This window comes from Cibotium barometz, chromosome 17, assembly GCF_041138505.1.
Source record: "Cibotium barometz isolate CiBa-2024 chromosome 17, ASM4113850v1, whole genome shotgun sequence".
Taxonomy (NCBI): Eukaryota; Viridiplantae; Streptophyta; class Polypodiopsida; order Cyatheales; family Cibotiaceae; genus Cibotium; species Cibotium barometz.
This window is the reverse complement of record NC_141062.1, coordinates 6,678,061-6,699,414: the sequence shown is the minus strand read 5'-3', so window position 1 is coordinate 6,699,414 and position 21,354 is coordinate 6,678,061. Positions and strand designations below refer to the sequence as shown.

Genomic DNA, 21,354 nt, shown 5'->3' with positions numbered 1-21,354 from the left:
AATTCTGTCACCAGTTGGACATTTATCAGTGCTTCAGGCTTATGTGACTGGCCTAAGGACCCTCATGTCTATACCTGGACCCAATTGGGCTAGGGACCTCGTGTCCGTACCTAGACCCAATCAGCTTGGATATAGGGACCCCATGTCCGCATCTGAATCCGAGGGACAGAGCAAGTACAAGCTATTGAGAATGGGAGATTGTTCGATACATTTTGTGCACATGCATTGCATCCATGTATGCTTGAAAAATGATTTAGATGCATTGCATTCATGCTTGCTTGATTTGTGTATGCCGTCCTTACAAGGCTGGGGATGCCCGAAACAATGCCTGCATGATCGTACACATGAAAATGTATGCCAGCATAGCTTGTAGGTGGTAAGGAAGGCCAAAACACTTGTATTTATTCAAGCCTGTGTTTTTTGGTGCTGGCTGGTCCACACTTCATTAAGCTATGGGCGCCCACACTTAATAATCACTTTGGGCGTTCGCACTTCGTTAAAAACCCATTGGGCATTTTGGGGCAACAAAATATATATGGAAGCATAGTTGTCAGGTACGATACCGTACAGTTCGTACGATACGATACCGTACAGGAAAATACGGTATGATATTTTTTTTTTAATCTTATCGTACGGTCTTTTAAAAAAATACTTACAAACTTTAGTATTTTCAATTTCAAAGAGAAGACAAGTTGTCACATGATGATGACTCAAACCAAAATTCCATTAAAACCAAGTTGAAAACATACATACATGTTAGGCTAAAGCCTAAGTCATACAATGCGAGGCGCTCTAGGCACATGTAGCTGTAGTAGTAAGTACAAAAAGTGGTGCACAAAAAAGGGAGGCTAGAGGGTTGGGGCTAGAATCTAGATGGAGAAGTGATCACTATCAAAATCAGAGCTCTCGCTAGGATAATCTCCATCAGAAGAGTGCCTATCGGAGCGCTTGCAGAAGTCACCCTCGCTAAGGATGCTGCCGTCGTCATCAAACTCGGGCTCTCTAAGCTCCTGTGACAAGGCAATCGGAGCATCCTCATTTGCAAGAGCGGAGGAAGAACTACCGGAACCTCATCGTGTGTTTTAAAAAATTACTTATAAACTTAGGTATTTCCAATTTCGAGATATGGAGTATTTTAAAAAGAAGGGAAGCATCATAGTACAGAGGAAAGCTCAAACAGCCATAGACAAGCAAAAACAAGACCATTACTCCCAAAAAAATTACTCTTTTTTTGAAAAAATATTTTTTTTGGAAAAAAAAAATCCTCGGCAAAATCCGTACGAGTCCGTGGCGATATCGTACCATATAGTATTCCGTACGATATGATGTCGTACATCGTATGGAGACAACTATGTATGGGAGACGACCTCACACCATTACAAATGGAACACCGATGAAATGGCATGGCGAAGGTCATGGAAGCTAGGAAAGCAGCAAGTGGGGAATATACCATGATGGCCAGGTGATTATCTATGATAATCACCTGGCCATCATGGTATATTGCCCACTTGCCTGCTTTCCTAGTCAACAACACCATCATTCTAATTTATAAGGCGGGGGAGCCCATGGATCCCAATAACTACGGACATAGTATGGCCAAGATCTATGGGGCAGTGTTTGAGGACATAATCAGCTCTCTGGCACAGTATCTGGGTCACATGGGAGTTGGCCACGTAGCTTTCAAGAGAAATTTCCCCACATTGGACCATATATTCACTCTAGGGGCTCTCATGGAGGAAGCGCGATCATGACGGAAGCACATGTATTGCTGCTTTGTGGATTTCTGCAGAGCTTTTGATTCGATCCCTCAATCCCGGCTCATTGGACGCTTGTAAAGCTTCATTACCACATGATGCGACTTGGGTGGTGATGTCACTATACAAGGTAGTAGTGGGTGTAGTGCGTGTGCCTAACTGTTTCTCGAGAGATGTGTAACACTATTGGGGTTAAGCAAGGCTGCCTGCTCTCATCGACACTATTTGGGCTATATATTGATGAGATTGCATCCTTTGTGGACAGCTTTGGAGGTAGAGGATCACCATTAGCCCAAACAATGGTGCCTATATTTCTATACACCAATGTTATTGTCCTCATCTCAAATTCAAAGGAGAGACTGCAAAAACTCATAGATGCTCTGGACAGATTTTGCAGGGGGAGAGACCTTACAATCAATTTGGGCAAAACGAAAGTGATGGTATTCAACATCAGCCGCCTAACCGTCACATTTACAAACCCTGTGTTCACTGCTGCCACTGACAGATTAGCACAAGGGCATGCTTCCCCGGCCCATTTGGAGAGCCAGTGCTTCCACGCTCTTTGACACCTTAGTGCCATAGAGATTGTTAAAATTTATTACTTTTGGGTTTATATTCATCTTCTTCTTTCTCCTCTTCTTTTAGATGACTAACCATATAGTTTTCTTGCATTTTTTATTTTCTCACAATCATTGTATATGTCATGTGCAAGACATGCGCATGCTCATTCCCAGGGCTGATCCTTGAAGGGCAAGGATAAAGAACCAGTTGTAGAACTAGATTCAGGAGCTTGTGCTGCTTGTATGGGTGGAGAAGGCTTGTGGATGGATCAAGTGGCCGTCAGCGACAACGCATGAAAGGAGCTTACTTCTGTCGGCTGCAGCAAAAGGACATTTCTTTGTCCAAGACCTAGCCGACAGCAGGTCGGCTAGTCCATAAGGACTTCCAAGGCGTATATAAGGCACAATTGGCTCATTGTTTGATTCATTCAGTCCTCCATTTGAGGGGCGGCTTGCCATGAATGTATCCTTTTTGTATACTATTAATATACTGAAACTCGGCTATCTCTCTCTCTTCTCTCCTTCTCTCTTGCTTGCGTTTTGCATCAAGTTGTTCCAGGATGGTGTTTAGGGCTAAAAGAAGACTCCTACAGCTTCCTCATGTGACATTGGTATCAGAGATCAGGCTCAACAAGGCTAAACACTGATTCAGTCCCAGATGAAGGTGCACACTCCAGAGTCCAAGGAGAGTAGCACAAGAAGTTCCCATGAGGTTGGTTGGTGGTGTTCTACAAGACCCAAGGGGAATGGCAGTCCTGTGAGTCGGGTGCCACTTGGAACATACCAAGAAAGGATTTCACGCAACGGTTCCAAAGGAGGATCCATCATCCTCCAAGGGTGGAGTGAGAGTGCCAGACTCAATACTCAAGAAATAGAAGACCACAGAAAGTGTTCACGGGCAGGCCATGAAGGGTTAAGGGACAAGATGGTACAAATGCATAGATCTTCATTAGATTTGGAGTGGATTGGAGATCAGGTAGGGTTTTTTAGTGAAAAGGTTGCCAAGAAGGGAAGGATGATAGGTTTCGGAGTCCAGGAAGAGAGGGATGATGACAATCATCCAAGAACAGAAGTTGGAATCCCGTCACCAAGTTTAAGAGATGGAGATGTCATGTGCAAGACGTGCATGCTCATTCCCAGGGCTGATCCTTGAAGGGCAACAGATAAAGAACTAAATTTGGAACTAGATTCAGGAGCCTTTGCTGCTTGTATGGACAGAGAAGGCTTGTGGATGGATCAGGTGGCTGTCCGGCCAATGCGTGAAAGGAGCTTACTTTTGTCGGCTGCAGCAAAAGGACATTTATTTGTCCAGGACCTAGCTGACAGCAAGTTGGCTAGTCCATTAGGGCTTCCAAGGCTTATATGAGGCAGAATTGGCTCATTATTTGATTCATTCAGTCCTCCATGGGTTGAGTCATTAGATTAGGTTTAGACTAGGTGTTTTCCACCTTTTGAGGGGCAGCCAAGGGCTTGCCATGAATGTATCCTTTTTGTTTACTATGAATATACTAAAACTCAGCTATTTCTCTCTCTTCCCTCCTCCTCTCTTGCTTGCATTTTGCATCAGGTTGTTCCAGGATGGTGTTTAGGGCTGAAAGAAGACTCCTAGAGCTACTACATGTGACAGTATATGCCTTTTTCCAAGAGTTATGTGCATAGTAACCGAGCCTAGAGCAATAATTTCATTTGATATTCTTCTTGTTTCAATCAAATTTGCTTGGAGATTTTCCTTTGGACTTAGAAGTCCCTCCAAAAAAAAGTAAGATGTTTTGTTTCATTATTAGTTCTTTTTCTCCAAAAAAAAACTTCAGCAAGAGGAGTTAACGAGGGTTTGCAGGGGCGTCACCTCAGCCTCACCATCAACTTGGCCATTCTCTGGACTAGACATCTAGCAATCCTGAGTTCTTGATAACTATCCCATCAGAAGCTAAAACATCTGCCTCGACGAACCCATGTAAACCCGCGCATGTGATATATCCTAGCATCCCATACCACTAGAACATACCCCATATACGTCTTACAATCCATCACTCCTCAGCTTGCAAGCCTTCCGAAAGATTTTTTAAGTTTTCTAGCAATCTCTTTCGACATACAAACTGAATCTTCTCGGGAGAATAAATCTACCTAGAAACCTCTTGATTTCAATATCAGCAAAATCTAGTCTGAATCTGGTCTCTACAAAATGTGTGCGCACACACCATGATCCATCAAAACTATCTTTGCGAAGCGTTTCTCGAAAGAAACAATAAATCCCATTCGAAGTTGCTGTACTATCCCAGGGGACCGATCATAATACCTACTTCCACCTTTGAATTTGCACACAAAAAAGAAACTCAAGCCCTGTCCAATAGATGAAATCAAGTTCTATACAAGAACCCCATCTCACATGTATTAAGTGATGGAACAAAGACACACTGGCACCCGGTTCGTGCACTGCCCAAGCGGTCCAGATCGATACAGACGGTTCGGTTCAGTACGGGCGGTATGGTGGCGGTTCGGTCAAATCCAGTCGACCGTTTTTTTTTCCTTTTTTTTGGCCGTTTTTTTCACCTTTTTTCCCGTTTTTCTCACCGTTTCTTGAGCTTTTTGGGGATTGTTTTAGGTTTTAGCCTTTGGCCCTTTGCTTGCATGATGCATCCTATAAAACAACCCCTCCCCCAACCCCATCCTCACAAGTGCTCATTGCTCAACCCTCCCCTCACAAGTGCTCATTACTCAAGATCAATCCTCTCTCTCGAGCTCTCCTTCAAGGCTCAAGCCTCTCTCCCCTCTAGGCTCTCTCAAGCACATCCCTCTTCCTCAAGCCCCTCCCTCCCTCTCCCTCTCTCTCCCTCTTCCTCAAGCCTCTCCCTCCATCAACAATATATATTTATATTTTTAAGTATTTTTTAAATGGTCGTACCTCCACTGTATTTTTATTTTCAAAATTTAGCGGTGCGTTCCGAGACCGTATTTGAACGTACCGTACCGAATCGAACTTTTCGTACCTAACAACTATGAACAAAGGTAGCCTCTCTCATCTCGAAATCTAAGATAAAACAAAGGTGCATCCAAAATGTGCCCCTAAGAAACTTGCTACCATTACAACATGCAGGAACTCCACATCAAATGCCATCCAGCATTTGCTATGATATTGGGCTAGAGTACATATGTGAGTCAAAGGTATTTGGAAAATCAAGTATAGGTCATACCATCAATGCTGTGTATATTACACATCTGCATATCATGTCTCCCTCGGGTAACATCTCTAGTAGTAAAACCTAGTATCGATCCAACTTGGTAAGATAAACCTGAATCTAGGTCTATAAAGGGATCTCTACTCTATAGAACCCAAATCTGCACATTGTAAAAGTACTAGTAAACCTAGTGCACCTCAAGGAAAATATGGCACAATGGTCCATCCTCACCATGCTGACAACAATAAGTTATCCATGGTCACAGAGAAACCTCTTCAATGTAATCTTTTCGACAAAATTCAAGACATGCTTCATCATGAGTCAAATTCATCAAAAAATAACTACCCACATGAAGCTACATTGAATCCCTAGCTTAAAGTCGGAACCTCTTTATCAATAGATGACTGCATAAACTGTCCCTGAGATCTTGTGCACTACATCTAAGAAATGTTCTCGATCAAATACATGATCTAAGGTGACAGCAGTTGATAACTTAAGATATGCACGATGAATGATCGTACAGGAAAGTAATAAGTAACTACAAGTAGTCACAAATATGGTCACTAGCACTCAACTGTGACACACACATATTGCAATCAAAGCATATTCCTGACGGAATTCCTGGTGAACCAAGAGAGGATGCGAAGGATCAATAGCATGACTTCAAAAGTGCTTTGTTTATTATGTAGTTTCTAATTTTATTTTGTTGATAGAGTTGTCATGATCAATAGATTTTTCACGCATCCAGGAATAACATTGGTTAGTCCTAGATAGATAGACGCCAATCGGAAAGCCTGTAACTATTTGGTCCTCCATGCTCTTTACACACGATAGAACTCATGCCCGGACACATGGACAGGAGATGCAAACATGGAAACAGGATTCCTAAAGTTGGAATTGGAAAAAGCACTTGTCTAGGTCAAAAAGCAAGAAAAAGAAAAAGTAAAACTTTGTTGACCAAAAAGCTGAGGGCACCATTGGAAAGAGCTCGTTGAACTGAGTCAAAAAGCTATAAGCTGCTTTTTCAAAAAGCAACTCCATGGCCAAAAAGCAAGGCCCTGAAGTGAGAACCAAGAACTTTGATTATTATTAAAATAAAAGCAAAAACCAAGTGGTAAAAACAAAAAGTAAAGCATGGTAAAAGCAGGCCTCCCCTCAAGTATTTAAAGAACCAAGCACCCTCTTGGTGGAGCATTGAAGAATTCTTGGAGAACTCCTTGGGAAAAGCAAGAGCACCATCAACCTTCTTGTGTGTTACTTCCATAGCCACCTTGGAAGACTACCACCCATCAACCCCCCCCCCTCCAGCCGGTGTTCTGCCACCACCCAGAGCCACTGCCGCCGCCACCGCCGCCACCACCTGCCACCGGTGTCGCCGTCGCCTAGGGCTATTTTCGCCAACGCCACCAGCGTCTCCGCCGCTCCAAAAACAAAGTTTTTGCCTCCTGTTTGCTGGACTTTCTGTCACATGTTGGTAGCTTCCGTTTGAAGAACCACCACCTCTATTAGTGAAAGGATTGGATTGGGAAGAGAGTTTTTCTGTGGATACTTGAGAACATCAGTTGGATTCTTTGGATTTTGGTTCTAGCCTGGTATAAGCCTCTTGTGGGTCATCCTCGGGGTGAGCTCTGCATCAGTTATCTTGTGCCTCAACATCGACCCCGGACTGATCTCGACATCGACACCTTTGTTTGATATTGTATTCATTTGTTGTATTGGTCCTAGCTTGGAAGAGCCCGTGGATTGTTCCTGAAATAAATTCCTGAAGAGGGGGCGGGGCCTGCTCCCCGCTCACTGTGGTGTATCGTGTAAATCCCCTATTCCCATCTTGCTCTCCCCTTCTCTCTCTCTATCTCTCGTACACGTGGTTGCATCTGTCACTGCACGCTCCGTTGGGCTTACAGTGGTATCATAGCAGGATTTCTCTTAAAGAAATCTTTTCTAGGGTGACAACCATGTCGAGAGTTGAGGGAGACCAAGGGCCTCAGGAAGGGAATAACTTTGAAGACAACCCAAGACATCCAGAAGAGATCCAAGGCCGCCAGTCTATCTCTCATGAGACCGCAGTCATGACATCAGCTGAATATCAAGAATTTCAAAAGTTCAAAAGGTATCTTCAAGATGAAGAGTTCCTAGCTTGGAGAGCCAAGAAGGAACAGGACTACAGAAGGGCCCAGATGTTCGAAGATTTCATCAAAGACCAAACCACCGAAGCCGAAGATGTGGAAGCCGCTAAAGTATACTTACGAGGTAAAGGGGTTTCCTTTAGAGAAGAACCCAAAGGCACCCGATCTATAACTTGTGGAGGACAGAGAGAAGCTTCCCTCAGACCCGTTCTATCAGATATAGCTTCTTCCGATCAAGCGAAAGAGAAGAAGGCAAAGGAGCCTTTAACCAGCAAAACAGACTTCAAGCCAAGAGAGAAAAGCGTAAAGTTTGATACCTTCTATGGAAACCGAGACACTCAGAGAGCTCTATCCTTCATCAAACAGTTTGACGCCGCCTTTGGAGGAGAGGACTTCTCCGAAAAGTCCAAACTACGCACGGTTCGTATGCACTTAAAAGATGCCGCCTTGAATTGGTGGCTAAAGGTGGTCCAAGAAGGGACCGAACCTACCTCATGGGCTGATTTCAAAACCATGTTCAACAAGAAGTTCCTTCCCGCTACCTTTGAAGCAGATGTACAAAAGGAATGGGACGAGGTAAAGCAAAAAGCGGGAGAAAGTGTAGCAACATATCTTAATAACTTTTCAGCCGTCTCATTGAAGGTCACCTCATATACTCCTATCCCACCATTGATGGAAATGCGAAAGTTTGTCAATGGATTGCAACCAAAGCTTTATCAAGCAGTCTATATGTTGGGACCTAAAACCTTGGAAGAAGCCCATGACAAAGCTTTGCAAGCCGAAGCTCTACATATGTCTTGGATGGTGGATAAATCAAAGAATCAGAACCGAGACTCATCTCAAAGGAAGAAGTTTAGAGACCGATCCCCATCAAGAACCGAGTCACAAGAAAAGAACAATAGGAGTGAGGACAAACCTCCACCCTTTGAAAGAAAATTGTCTCTCAAGAAACTCGAAGAATATACCAAAGAAGGGAAGTGTTTCCAATGTGGAAAGAAGGGACACTTGGCTGCAAATTGTCCCAACCTGACAGATCAAGAAGCTGAAGAGACTAGAAGATCATCAGATTGACATCTTGCCATGAAGATTTTGGAGCAGCTTTGTATCATGAAGGCTATGTAATAGATTATGACAGTTTTAGATGAGGCTCTCTAGAACTATAATGGAACATATTTTTGTGACTTTTTGTTATCAAGAAAGATTTAAGAGGAAGGGATTGTATCTCTAAGCCCTCTTCATTGTATATATAGAACTGGAATTGATCATTATTTTGCTTATAATTGTTATTTGGACATGCTCTAGTTTGGGTGGCAACGATGCCAGAAAGCCCAAGGAACAAGATTTGTATATGGACAAGCAACGATGCCATATATATTGGACTTCGCAAACGAGCGGTCATTGCGACCAAATGGCCCAGATGACTGTATTGCATTTCGCAGTCGGGCGGTCATTGCGACCAGATGGCCCAGACAACTATATTGGATTTCATAGTCGGGTGGTCAATGCGACCAGATGGCCTAGATGACTATTGATGAACTCTCGGGCGGTCCCAGTGACCAAATGGCCTTGAGGAAAAGTCTGAGCGGTCCTAGTGACCAAATGGCTCAGCACGGTTTCGATGAAACCAAACACGACAACCCATGAACAGTGTTGGGGTAAAGGCGTTATGCCCACCCTTATAGTGTGTACAAGCCCATAAGTTATAGTACATGGTACACTTAGTACTTTTAATGTACTAAGTGCACTATGTGTACTAGTGCAATATACATGTGTGATAGGGGAGTCACACACTCATGCCTCATGAGTTGACTTATCCCCACAACTCTCTCTCTCTCTCTCTCTCTCCCTTGCTTCTCTGTGTATGTCTCCCACATGACCTAACCCTAACTGTTTCTCCCCATCAACTGGTATCAGAGCCCTGGAGCAGTCGTACTGGTCGTGCTGAATTCTGATCTGAGGGTCGCCTTCTTCTTTTTTTTTGGTCGCCTTTCTCTGCCCAGCCAACCAGCGTGGGCTGCCCAACAGCCACGAGGTCTGGCCAGGCTTGCGTGGAAGGAGCAGGTGGAGGAGTTCTACGTGAACACGTGAAGGTCGCAGGCTGGGCGTGAACGAAGGCAGCAAAAGAGGCGAACTCAGGCGATAAGCTGGTTGCGCTTTGTGGCCGCCATCGGCTGCTGCTGTAGGCGGGCGTTGAGCCATAGGCGATTGCAGCTGGTAGCGATGGCGTAAAGATACGCAAGCGAAGTCGACCTCAGGCGAATAAGGCGCCGGCTGTGCGAACTCAGGCGAACATGGCGAACACACGCGAAGTTGCCCCTCTTCCAGCCACGTAGGCGTGTCGCCTTCGCCCAGTTACGTGTGTTCGCCACCTTGAGGCGTTGCAGCCGACTGAGCGTAAGCAGCGAGCCGAAACGCTAGCATCAATATAACAGGCGTCGAATTGGGTGGCGAACAGCGTGGAGCGAACCAGGTCCCTCCGACTCGCCCGTGCAGAATGGCGTGACTCACTTCGAGGCTAGGGCGCCCTCGGCCACGCCGTTGCCTTCTTCATCCACGCCACCACCTCCAACGGCTACGAACCCCAATTCTAGGTGCCCCGGTTTGTCTTATCTTCTGTCGCCTTCGCTCGTTGCCTCAGCCACGCTTGATTGTTTTACGCCGTCAAACGCCTGTAGCCGTCTTCGCCTGATAGCTCTACGCTATCTTCTCCACCTTCGCCTGGGAGAACTGAGGGCAGCTATGGGTCAGGGAGCTTCATAGCAGCCAGCCATCTGAGCATCACCAACAATCTGCAGCAGCAAGAATTGCCCCCCTCTCCTGCAACAGCCTCTGCTATCAAAATTCAGCTTGCAAATTGAAGAAAAATCAGAAATTTCAAGGTATTTTCCTCAATTTTTTTTTGGGATTTGCAATTGAGCAAGTACAATCAACAATTGAGCAGGTACAGGTGTCGAATTGCTCAATTTTGAGCAAAATTGGCAAAATTGGGTGACATTGGTCACAATCAGGATCAATTTGCAGGAAATTGGTCACAATCAAGATCAATTTGCAGGAAATTGGATGTCGAAATTTGGGGCTTTTGATGTAATTGTGCAATTAAGCACTCATACATGCTGTATGATGTGAAAAATCGCACATTTGGGCAAAATTGCAGCAAATTGCAGTGCAAATCAAGGGGCTTTTGTGCCGATTTGGTTGATTTGCATGCAGGCAATCGCATTTGATGCTGTGGATAATGTGTTGATGCCTTACAAGCACTCAATGTGCCTGTAAATCAAGGGGCTTTCATGTATTTGATGTATATGTGGCCAGGGAGAAGCATCGTGAACACTCTGGATGCCTTCATGTGCGTCAATGTACCATGTATGATCAGCAATTGATCTTAAATCAAGGGGCTTTTCAAGTTCGTATGCTTGTTGAGCTTGGCAAAGCAGCAGGCAAGACATTTATGCCTTGAATCCTCAAAAATCAGCTTGCAGTCAAGGGGCTTTTGCCCAATTTCTGTTCGGGACTGTTGTATGCAGTGTACAGGACTGTAAAAGTCTGATTTTCACTCATTTGGACAGCCAGGAGAGCATTTATTGCTACTGTACCTGCTGGTACAGATTTGGCACATCTTTGTGCATGTTTTGGCATGGCTGTACACTGTTTTGAGTGACCAAAAGGTTCAATTTCAGCTGCTGTACTTGCCGGGACAGGTTTGGTACATCATTGGTGAGCACTTGGTACTGCTGTACAGTACTTTGGAAGGGCAAAAGAGCACATTTGAGGTGCTGTCCAAAATCTGCAGCAACCAGATTTTTGGTGTTTTCATCACATAAAGTGGGAGAAAAGTTGCATTTGTGCTTCCGCAGTGGGAGATAAACTTTGGGAGAACATTTGTGAGCACTTTGTGTGCTTTTGGTGCAGTGTTTGCACATTTTGCAGGGAGTCAGGCATTGACAGGTTGCATTTTGCTATGGCAACCACAGGTGAGAGCTCTTCATTGCTTCACATCAAGAAGCTTGAAGGCTCGCATAATTATGATATTTGGCAAACCCATTGCTACAATGTGTTGCTCCAGAAAAAGCAGCACAAGCCTATCAAAGAAAGGGGTGTGATGCCCGCTTCTCTTACTGCTGAAGAGTGGGAAGATATGGATGAGCTGGCAAGATCTACTATCATGTTGTCTGTGTCAGACTCATTACTTTTCAGCATTCGTGAAGAGAAGACAGCTTGGGGAATGTGGCAGAGATTGCAGGACTTGTATGCCCAACAAAGTGCCTCAAGCAAAGTGTATTGGTTGAAGAAACTCATAGGCCTTCAGATGAAGGAAGGGGCTTCTATGACAGCCCATCTAAATGAGTTTAATGGTATTGTCAGCCAGGTCATTAATCAAAAGTTGGCGATGGACGATGAGTTCAAAGCCACTTTTTTGTTATGCACTTTGCCAGAGAGTTGGGACACATTCAGGACAGCCACTAGCAATTCGAATGCTATGCTGTCATATGCAGATGTTGAGGGTGCTCTTCTTCAAGAAGAGATGAACAGGAAAAACAACTCTGTTGGAAAGTCAAATGCAATGAATGCACGTGGGAGATCCCAGCAAAGGGGTAAAAGCCAAGAAAGGGGAAGGAGCAAGTCTCGCTCCAAAAAGGATTTGGAATGCCATTATTGTGGCAAGAAGGGACACATTAAAAAGCAATGCTACAAATGGAAAAATGATCAAAAAGAAAAGGGAAAAGGCAAAGACAAAGAGAAGGATGAAGCCAAAGGGCAAAAGTGGAGTCAAGATTGAAGAAATCAATGTGTCACATGCAGGTGGCAGTGAGGATGAGGTCCTATTTACTTCTTCACTTGATGCCCATTCACTTCTTACAGGTGGTCATGGTATGCACTCATGGATCATTGATTCAGGTGCCTCCTTTCATGTCACAGGTTGCAGAGACTTGTTTGTCAAGTATACTGCTGGCAATGAAGGAGTGGTTTATTTGGGTGATAACCATGCATGCAAAATTCTTGGCAGAGGTGATGTGAGGCTTGTATTTTCAGATGGCTCACAGCTTATGCTCCATGATGTCAGGCATGTGCCTGAGATCAAGAAGAATCTGCTTTCTACTGGACAGCTTGATGATGCTGATTATGTTACCACATTTGGTAGTGGAAAGTGGAAGATTAGTAAGGGCTCACTGGTTGTTGCCAGAGGCTCTAAGATGGACACTCTTTATTTCATGCATGCAGGTGTTTGTCACCATGCTAATGTAAATGCAACCGAGCTGCCGGAAATCTCTATGTGGCATAGCCGGTTGGGACACATGAGTGTCAAAGGAATGGAGCAATTGTCTCGTTTTGGTTACTTGCCTTCTCTAAAGTTTTCAAGTTTTCAGTTTTGTGAGCATTGTATATATGGTAGGCAACTACAGTGCCCCCACAAGAAAGCTCTTGGACAGAAAGATGCTCAGTTAGAGCTTGTGCATACAGATGTATGTGAGATGCCTCAGCTTTCTTTGGGAGGGGCAAAATATTTTGTGTCATTTATTGATGATGCCACACGCAAGGTGTGGGTCTATCCTCTTCGTTTGAAGAGTGATACATTCTCAGTGTTTCAGAAGTTTGTTGCTCTTGTTGAGAATCAAACTGGCAAAACACTGAAAGCTTTGCGTTCCGACAATGGTGGAGAGTACATGTCCAAACAGTTTCAGGACTTTTGTGATGCTAAAGGCATCAAGAGGGAGCTCTCTACTCCTTATGATCCTCCACAAAACGGGACAGCAGAGAGGATGAACAGGACCATACAGGAGAAGGTCCGTTCTATGTTGTCACATGCTGCATTACCTCATGGTTTTTGGGCTGAAGCTGTTATGACAGCCGTTCACCTTATAAACAGGTCACCTAACACGAGGCTTGGTGGGAAAGTGCCAGAAGAAGTATGGACAGGGAAGCCTCCGTCATACAAGCACTTGAGAGTGTTTGGTTGCATTGCGTACGTGCACATACGCAGGGAAATGCGCACCAAACTTGATCCTAAGTCTCACAAATGCATATTCCTAGGATATGGTGACAGAGGTGAAATGGGGTATAGACTTTGGGATCCCATGAATAGAAAGATCATACGCAGCAATGATGTCATTTTTGATGAGAAACATGCATGTATAAGGAGCCTGCAAGGCAACAGGAGCCTGGCAGAGTCATCTTTGATGATGATGGACATCATGGACAACAACAAAGGGCTGTAAATCAGCCATTACAGCAGGAAAACCAGCCCTTAAATGGTGCTGAAAATGGTCCAAATGGACAGCCAGATATGGCAGAAGATATCCCTATGGATATACCACAGTTGGAGGAGATACCGGGCATGATATTTCAGCCTTATGGCATGGAACAGGAGCCACCAATGGGTGATATGCAGGCTGGACAGCAACCTGCAAATGATGGTCATTGGGTACGGAGGTCCACTAGACCCTCCAGAGCCCCTGACAGGTTTGTTCCAGGGGTTGACTATTTGATGCTTACTGACTGTGGGGAGCCCTCATGTTATAAGGAGGCGTTACAGAGGGCAGACAAAGCTCTATGGGAGCGTGCCATGAAGTCAGAGATGGATTCTCTGCATAAAAATGGAACTTGGAAGTTGGTGCATTTGCCTGCAGGCAAGAAGGTTTTGCCATGCAAGTGGGTTTACAGGCTCAAAGTTGCACCAGATGCAAAGCCAAGATACAAAGCCAGGTTAGTGGCTAAGGGCTTCAAGCAGGAATATGGTGTGGACTTTGATGAGATCTTCTCTCCAGTGGTCAAAATGACCACACTTAGACCTGTGTTGGCTTTGGTTGCGCATGATGATCTGGACTTGATTCAGATGGATGTGAAGACTGCTTTTCTTCACGGTGATCTCCATGAGGAGATATATATGCAGCAGCCAGAGGGTTATGCAGTGAGTGGAAAGGAGAAGCTTGTATGCAAGCTGAAAAAGAGTCTTTATGGGCTCAAACAGGCACCAAGAGAATGGTATCATAAATTTGATACATTCATGAAATCTCAGAAATTCAGGAGAAGTGACATAGATCACTGCTTGTACACCAAGAAAGCTTTGGATGGCAGTCTATTGATCCTCATCTTGTATGTTGATGATATGTTGATTGCCGGGAAATCTCGTAAAGAGATGGATGCCTTGAAGAAGAGGCTGCATGAAACCTTTGATATGAAGGATTTGGGTGATGCAAATCACATCTTGGGTATGCGGATACTTCGGGACAGAAATCAGCATGTGTTGTATTTGTCTCAGAAGGAATACATTGGCAAAGTCTTGCAGAGGTTCAATATGGACGGGGGGAAGAAGACTAGTACTCCTTTGCCTCCATATGTGAAACTCAGTGCTATGGACAGCCCACAGTCAGATAGAGACAGGGCTGATATGACCAAGATTCCGTATGCTTCAGCTTGTGGCAGTCTCATGTATGCCATGGATGTAGTGGGAGTGATTTCTAGATACATGGCCAACCCTGGCAAGAAGCATTGGGAAGCAGTGAAAGGTGTCATGAGATACCTGAAGGGCACACAGGATATGTGCATATGTTTTGGCAAACAGGATGCATTAGTGCATGGTTACACGGATTCGGATTATGCCGGTCATCCAGATAACCGGAAGTCTACTACCGGTTATGTATTTACATTCACAGGAGGTGCTGTGTCATGGATATCCAGGATGCAGAAGTGCACTGTCTTATCTACTACAGAGGCCGAGTATATTGCAGCCACAGAGGCTTGCAAGGAGGCATTATGGCTATCTCGGTTAGTGGTTGATTTGGGCTATACAGGGGATATTCCATTGTTGCATTGTGACAGTCAGAGTGCCATCCAGTTGGCAAAGAATCCTGTCTTTCATGCAAAGACGAAGCATGTGGATGTGAAGTATCACTTCATCAGAGAGGTGATAGAGAACAAGCAAATTCAGCTTGTTAAGATTCATACGGATGACAACCCGGCTGATCTGTTGACGAAGAGTTTGCCTCCGGAGCGGTTTGCTCATTGCAGACACTTGATGGGCATTGGATGAGGCCAGTTTCAGCCTTGATATGGCCTTGTATATTATCATGTACATGCTGATTTTTTCTTTTCCTTTACTTAAGGGCACTTTGCCTTTAAGTGGGAGGTTGTTGGGGTAAAGGCATTATGCCCACCCTTATAGTGTGTACAAGCCCATAAGTTATAGTACATAGTACACTTAGTACTTTTAATGTACTAAGTGCACTATGTGTACTAGTGCAATATACATGTGTGATAGGGGAGTCACACACTCATGCCTCATGAGTTGACTTATCCCCACAACTCTCTCTCTCTCTCTCTCCCTTGCTTCTCTGTGTATGTCTCCCACATGACCTAACCCTAACTGTTTCTCCCCATCAAACAGGAGGATCAATATTTGTGCATTGCATACTGATGTATGTCTGAATTTCTTTGACTTTGTGTGCTGTTTTTGATGCGTGGACAATGCTTGGATTTATGGCATGTGATAGTCCACTGGGCTCCAGACTACCTGGCCAGTACCTGGAATACCCAGTAGACGCGAATGATGCATACTTGTTTGTTGACTAGCTTGTGTCTAGTTTTTGCAGAAGGTGAGTATACATTTATTTTCTAACCCCTGCTTCAGGCTATGAAGACCATGTACCATCAAGAACAAGGACATCGGTCAAAGAAAGGCATAAAGATGTCACCAAAGGAGCAAAAGACACCACATATATGAGGAAAGACCAGATGCACAAGAGCACCAGATGGGGCTAGTACCATATCTATGCCAAAGTTGAGAACAACGGTGATATAAGACGGAGGGAATGTAACTATTTGGTCCTCCATGCTCTTTACACACGATAGAACTCATGCCCAAACACATGGATAGGATGATGGACGGAAACAGGGTTCCTAAAGTTGGAATTGGAAAAAGCACTCGTCTAGGTCAAAAAGCAAGAAAAAGCAAAATCAAACTTTGTTGACCAAAAAGCTGAGGGCACCATTGGAAAGAGCTCGTTGAATTGAGTCAAAAAGCTATAAGCCGCTTTTTCAAAAAGCAACTCCATGGCCAAAAAGCAAGGCCCTTAAGTGAGAACCAAGAACTTTGATTATTAGTAAAATAAAAGCAAAAGCCAAGTGGTAAAAACAAAAAGCAAAGCATGGTAAAAGCAGGCCTCCCCTCAAGTATTTAAAGAACCAAGCACCCTCTTGGTGGAGCATTGAAGAATTCTTGGAGAACTCCTTGGGAAAAGCAAGAGCACCATCAACCTTGTGTGTTACTTCCATAGCCACCTTGGAAGACTACCACCAGCACTCAGCCCATCACCCCCCCCCCCCCTTCAACCGGTGTTCTGCCACCGCCCAGAGCCACTGTCGCCACCGCCTAGAGCTGTCGCCGCCTAGGGCTATTTTCGCTAGCGCCGCCGGCATCCCCGCCGCTCCAAAAACAAAGTTTTTGCCTCCTGTTTGCTCGACTTTCTGTCACGTGTTGGTAGCTTCCGTTTGAAGAATCGCCACCTCTATTAGTGAAAGGATTGGATTGGGAAGAGAGTTTTTCTGTGGATACTTGAGAACATCAGTTGGATTCTTTGAATTTTGGTTCTAGCCTGGTATAAGCCTCTTGTGGGTCATCCTCGTGGTGAGCTCGGCATCAGTTATCTTGTGCCTCGACATCGACCCCGGACTGATCTTGACATCGACACCTTTGTTTGATATTGTATTCATTTGTTATATTGGTCGTGGCTTGGAAAAGCCCGTGGATTGTTCCTGAAATAAATTCCTGAAGAGGGGGCAGGGCCTGTTCCCCGCTCAGTGTGGTGTATCGTGTAAATCCCCTATTCCCATCTTGCTCTCCCCTTCTCTCTCTCTATCTCTCGTACACGTGGTTGCATTTGTCACTGCACGCTCCGTTGGGCTTACAAAGCCTTAATGCAGCCTGCAATTACTAGGATCCCCACAAAAGACGTGCGTTTCCAATTTGCAACACACGGGTCACAGAATAAACACCAAAGGTCATCCCCATCCAAGAGTTCATCTAAACAAACTCAAGGTTACCTTGGCAAGACCACCCAAAGAAGGCTCTCTGGTCTCCCAAGTCAATGGTCTCTACAATAAATTCTTCTTTACAAGTCCAAGATTTTAAACAGGAGTTCATCAAGAACTACTATTTTAGCTTCTGATAGGGCATATGTCCAATTCATTAGCCACACCTTTGGCATGGCAAATGTACGGTTTACGGGCCATGCTTCTGACTAGGCAGATGTCCATGTTATCAGCTTTTATGGTTGTTATCCAGAGCTGTGTAGCGAGGTATTGACTAGTGGGATTCTATTAGATCGACCCAGTTCCACTAGAGAGTGTTAATGTTGACAAATTTCGCTTGCATCTTGATTACCTTGACAATGTAGGCTGAGTTAGGACTTGAAGTTTCTGGATACTTCACTCAATCAGAGTTCAACTAAGATAGGTACCTACTAATGATGATTGTTCTCAGTTTGTCAGGCAGCAACAAAGAGGATACATCAATTTTGTTGGAACACTGCACATGTTCAACACCAAGTGATCATTTGATTGCTCGGGATCTGCCTATGATAAAATTGAACACGTTATGTTTGGTATGGGTGTCAACCCAAGTTTCCCTTGTGAATTAGACCTTGAAGATGTAGTTTTGGGTGTAGTCCTAGAAAGAATTCACCTGCTATATAGCCAATTTCACACTTGTGCATCTGGCAAAGGATATGGTACAATAGGAGAGTTATATCATGTGTGTTTTGGCTTGGACACAGTCTCGGTAGGAACACTTCCAAAGGTCATTTATGACGAGAGTGTTCAAATATCTGATAGTTATGTTGTTAAAAAAGAGGGAAGGTATCTCCTAGGTACGAGGAATCACCCAATCCTCATAGGATAGGTACTTTGATTGACTACGACAATTGTATCTATGATGTCAGATTATCCGATTCCTCGGGAGTTGGATCGAGGGATTGTTCTGATCCTCACAACTCTGGTTCGAGTTGGTCTATTTTTAGTTCCACAGAGATAGTTGTAAGACAATTTTAGCTAGTTCCTATGGCATAGTTATGAGTGGAAAGTGAAGCACATTATGGAGTCAATTATCGGATGTGGTTTGATTTTCCCTTGTTTATTTCCGAGCCTCGGAATGTCTTCGACTTGGGAGCTTCGACTAGGGAGACAATTGCTAGTTTACAACATAGGTTCCCAATTTTCTTTTCTAAGACACATTTTGTTTCCAAGAGTGGAAATGTCTGAGAAGGGAAGTATGTTACATACCTAGTGCTAATCCTCGAGGTTAGTGGCCTAATCCGACAGAGTTAGAGGAGCCATAAGATTAGGAGAAAGCTGGCTAATATGTGCGGTTAAGGTTATTATTAATAAATCCATGTGTATCGGCTATTTATAACAGTTTAGTTATTTATAGCAACAATGGGCACTATAAAAGTGAAACATGGGTTATTGTTGTCATAACCTCACTATTGGTCAGAGTTTGACCAAGACTCCGCCTACGCGTGTGGCAGAGCATAGGACAACGTGCCGAAGGATTGGCATGGATCTATGGGAGTCAGACTTTAGCCTCGAGCTCCGGGGTGGTTCGAAGCATAGAACCTATGCTTATGAGGTGAGCTAGCCTATACCCCTCTTAGGGGGTCTATTCTAATCACTTGTGTTTTGCGTTTAGGAGATCCGTGGGGTTGTAACACTAGCTGCTCCACCTTCAATGAGGATAACCCCTCCTCTGTATGGAGTGAGGATAGTTTGCGAGGGCAAAAGAGACCAAAGGACCAAATATATGAAAGATCAGAGCAAAACACACAGCATGCAATGGTGATATGTATATAACAAATGAAGTCCAGTACGGGAGCTCTATGTGAGACTCCAAACGAGCAGAGAAGGCTGCTGTCCCAAAAACGCAGATGTCAATCCCGAAGTAAGCCTGATGTGAGCGCCGAGAAGTAAGCTCTAATGTATCTCTGATGTAGAGCGCTGATGTAAGCACTTACGTGCTGATAGCTGCTGATGGAAAAACGCAGAAGTGTGCTGTGGTGAAAAACGCAGATGTATGCACCACGGACCAGCAGCAGCAATATGTGAAAAACGCTGAAGAAAGAACTGCAGAAGAACACGTTCAGTTCAGCAGCAGAAGGGACGGGTTCCACCACTTTGTAGGCGGCCTGTTCCAACACCAACGGACGGTACAGAAGCACGCTGAAGTGCTAGAATGAGGCACAAGGAGCGAGTCTGGTGGACCGACGAGGACCGTCCAAAGGGATATCAAGGGGAAGCATGCCAGAATCACGCATGGTGTGTTGATACCAGCGAGGTAAGGGGTCCCTGGGTGGTTGTTGGGAGGAGGAAGCCTCCTCAAGAGGTGAAGTTGTAGGTGACTGATGGGGTTCATTTGGCACAGTCTGAGATTCTTGTTCAGTTAGTATAGGCAACGGAAGGTAAAGTAAGTCTCGCTCATCAAAGACAACGTCTCGACGAACGAAAACTTTGTTTGATCGTGGATCAAAAACTTTGTAAGCCTTTGATTCAGAAGAGTAGCCCACAAAAATGAGCAACTCACTCCTTGGCTCAAGCTTGCCCCTTGTATCATTCGGAGTGTGAGTGTACCCAAAAAATGCCTCAAACAGAGTCCTCTGGCAGTGACACAGAAATGGGAAACGGTTGGCTTTTCCCCAAAAAATGCCTCAAACAGAGTCCTCTGGGGAACAGCAACCGTGGGGCAACGGTTCAGAAGGTACACTGCAGTGTTGATCGATTCTGACCAAAGGCATTCATGCAGCTCAGCTGCAAGTTGAATGCCCTGATCTTGTAAGAACTTAGAAAATTGATGGGAGATAAATTCACCACCATTGTCACGATGATCAATCCCAATTGAGACGCCCATTTGATTAGTGACTAAACGAACCCATGTGGAAAAGTATTGGAAAACGTCGGATTTATGCTTTAGGAAATATACCCACATGTACCTTGAATAATCATCAACAATCAGCATGTAGTAGAGTGATCCATTCAAGGAAGGGGTTGGGGATTGGCCACTCAAGTCGAAATGAATCTACCTGAGGATTCCCAAAGCACGATGAGTGGCATGTTGTGGGAATGGGAAGCGATGTTGCTTATCCATTTGACAGGGCTGACAGACATCCTTTGTCAATTTGAGGCTGGGTATACCTTCAACTAACTTGTCAATCCAATTATCATGGGAATTCCTCTTTTACAATGAATTAAATCTATTTAAAATTCTTCTTATTAAAAATTACATAAAAAGATAGCTCATAGAGTGTGGCATAGGGTAGATGACCATAAAGAAAGTGCCATGGTTGTTCAATGTCGGAGGGAGCTTGGGTCACATAGGCCCGAACCCGATGAAACTCTGAGCCAGCAGAAGATGGCTCAATTAGAAAAGTAGACATCCGGTACAAACCATCCTTCTCAGCTTGACCTCTAGTAACAACAAGACTAGTAGTTTCATCAATTACCTCAACAACTCGTTTGTTGAAGTAAACACCACGATCGAGTTGGGTCGGCTGGGATACAGAAAGAAGGTTGAGACCTAAATTAGGGACAAGATAGACATTGTCCAAGGTAGCCTAGTTGGGGCCAGTGTTGGTGTCAAATAGGACAGTGCCAATGGATTTTATGGGCATCATTGTATTGTTGCCACATCGAACTTCTTTCTTAACGAGACGCTGAGAGATGAAAATGTCAGCATTGCGTGCCATATGGTGAGTAG

At 44.5% G+C, this 21,354-nt stretch overlaps 1 protein-coding gene across 1 annotated transcript in view; it reads right to left on the bottom strand.

Moving 5' to 3' along the window:
• The window catches only part of LOC147629621 (long chain acyl-CoA synthetase 6, peroxisomal-like), a 60,594-nt gene that overhangs the window by 14,003 nt on the left and 25,237 nt on the right, over window positions 1-21,354 (bottom strand). The gene's annotated exons all lie outside the window — the stretch shown is intronic.